Source organism: Triticum aestivum, chromosome 2B, assembly GCF_018294505.1.
Source record: "Triticum aestivum cultivar Chinese Spring chromosome 2B, IWGSC CS RefSeq v2.1, whole genome shotgun sequence".
NCBI lineage: Eukaryota > Viridiplantae > Streptophyta > Magnoliopsida > Poales > Poaceae > Triticum > Triticum aestivum.
In genome coordinates, this window is record NC_057798.1 from 769,306,834 (window position 1) to 769,309,641 (window position 2,808).

Consider the following 2,808-nt stretch of genomic DNA (forward strand, 5'->3'; position numbering starts at 1 on the left):
ACAAAAAAACCTCATTTGGGGCACTCAAAAAATGGAAAATGGCTCTTTTGTGCAATGAAAGTGAAAACTCCCTTAGGCAACATTGTTTGGAATTCCAAGATGCACCCTTGTGCACAATATGAGATCATTTGAACAAACTATTCCATGAATGTGGCCATAGGATTGATCATTTGGCTTGAAAGCCATGAATCTTCACGCATGACAGCTCATTTTTTAGAACACTTTTTTAAAATAATTGCCGTATTACAAGTTTATTATCTTTCCTGGAAACTTGTTAACATATAATGACACAATGCGAAGGTTTTCCAATTTTTTTTTGAATTTTTTATGCCCGTTTCAAAATGCGGTCAAAACGGCGGGCTTAACCGTTCCTAGCTAGTGGTTGAATCTTGGAAAACTTTTGATGTTTCTCTGATTAAATAGATAGTTATGTACCTAGAAATGATTTTTACAAAAAAAAATAGCAAACTATGAGGTAGCTGCAGTTCAAATTTGACCCGTTTCCAACTGAATCGACGGGAATTTGTCTTTTTCACCAGAGGAGGATAAAAACTTTTTACACCCAACCATTTGGTCAATTGTGCATTAAATATGGCCTAGTATTTTAGAAAAATGATTTGGTCTAATTTGGCAACAATTATTTGGTAGGTCCTTCACAAAAAACCTCATTTGGGGCACTCGAAAAATGGAAAATGGCTCTTTTGTGCAATGAAAGTGAAAACTCCCTTAGGTAACATTGTTTGGAATTCCAAGATGCACCCTTGTGCACAATATAAGATCATTTGAACAAACTATGCCATGAATGTGGCCATAGGATTGATCATTTGGCTTGAAAGCCATGAATCTTAACGCATGACAGCTCATTTCTGAGAACACTTTTTTAAAATAATTACCGTATTACAATTTTATTATTTTTCCTGGAAACTTGGTAATATATAATGACACAATGAGAAGGTTTTCCTATTTTTTGATTTTTTTGAATTTTTTATGCCCGTTTCAAAATGCGGTCAAAACGGCGGACTTGGCCGTTCCTAGCTAGTGGTTGAATCTTGGAAAAAATTTGATGTTTCTCTGATTAAATAGATACTTATGTACCTAGAAATGATTTTTGAAAAAAATAAATAGAAAACTATGAAGCAGCTGTAGTTCAAATTTGACCCGTTTCCAACTAAATTGGCGGGAATTTGTCTTTTTCACCAGAGGTGGATAAAAACTTTTCACACCCAACCATTTGGTCAATTGTGCATTAAATATGTCCTAGTATTTTAGAAAAATGATTTGGTACAATTTTGCAATAATTATTTGGTAGGTCCTTCACAAAAAAACCTCATTTGGGGCACTCAAAAAATGGAAAATAGCTCTTTTGTGCAATGAAAGTGAAAACTCCCTTAGGAAACATTGTTTGGAATTCCAAGATGCACCCTTGTGCACAATATGAGATCGTTTAAACAAACTGTGCCATGAATGTGGCCATAGGATTGATCATTTGGCTTGAAAGCCATGAATCTTCACGCAGGACAGCTCATTTTTGAGAACACTTTTTTAAAATAATTGGCGTATTACAAGTTTATTATTTTTCCTGGAAACATAATAACATATAATGACACAATGCGAAGGTTTTCCAATTTTTTGATTTTTTTGAATTTTTTATCCCCATTTCAAAATGCGGTCAAAACGGCGGGCTTGACCGTTCCTAGCTAGTGGTTGAATCTTGGAAAACTTTTGATGTTTCTCTGATTAATTAGATACTTATGTACCTAGAAATGATTTTTGGAAAAAATAAATAGCAAACTATGAGGTAGGTGCAGTTCAAATTTGACTCGTTTCCAACTAAATCGGCGGGAATTTGTCTTTTTCACCAGAGGTGGATAAAAACTTTTTACACCCAACCATTTGGTCAATTGTGCATTAAATATGGCCTAGTATTTTAGAAAAATTATTTGGTCTAATTTTGCAACAATTATTTGGTAGGTCCTTCACAAAAAAACCTCATTTGGAGCACTCGAAAAATGGAAAATGGCTCTTTTGTGCAATGAAAGTGAAAACTCCCTTAGGCAACATTGTTTGGAATTCCAAGATGCACCCTTGTGCACAATATGAGATCATTTGAACAAACTATGCCATGAATGTGGCCACAGGATTGATCATTTGGCTTGAAAGCCATGAATCTTCACGCATGGCAGCTCACTTCTGAGAACACTTTTTTAAAATAATTGCCGTATTACAAGTTTATTATTTTCCCTGGAAACTTGGTAACATATAATGACACAATGCGAAGGTCTTCCAATTTTTTGATTTTTTTGATTTTTTTGAATTTTTTATGCCAGTTTCAAAATGCAGTCAAAACGGCGGGCTTGACCGTTCCTAGCTAGTGGTTGAATCTTGGAAAAAATTTGATGTTTCTCTGATTAAATAGATACTTATGTACCTATAAATGATTTTTGAAAAAATAAATAGCAAACTATGAGGCAGCTGCAGTTCAAATTTGACCCATTTCCAGCTAAATCAGCGGGAATTTGTCTTTTTCACCAGAGGTGTATAAAAACTTTTTACACCCAACCATTTGGTCAATTGTGCATTAAATATGGCCTAGTATTTTAGAAAAATGATTTGGTACAATTTTGCAATAATTATTTGGTAGGTCCTTCACAAAAAAACCTCATTTGGGGCACTCGAAAAATGGAAAATGGCTCTTTTGTGCAATGAAAGTGAAAACTCCCTTAGGCAATATTGTTTGGAATTCCAAGATGCACCCTTGTGCACAATATGAGATCGTTTGAACAAACTATGCCATGAATGTGGCCATAG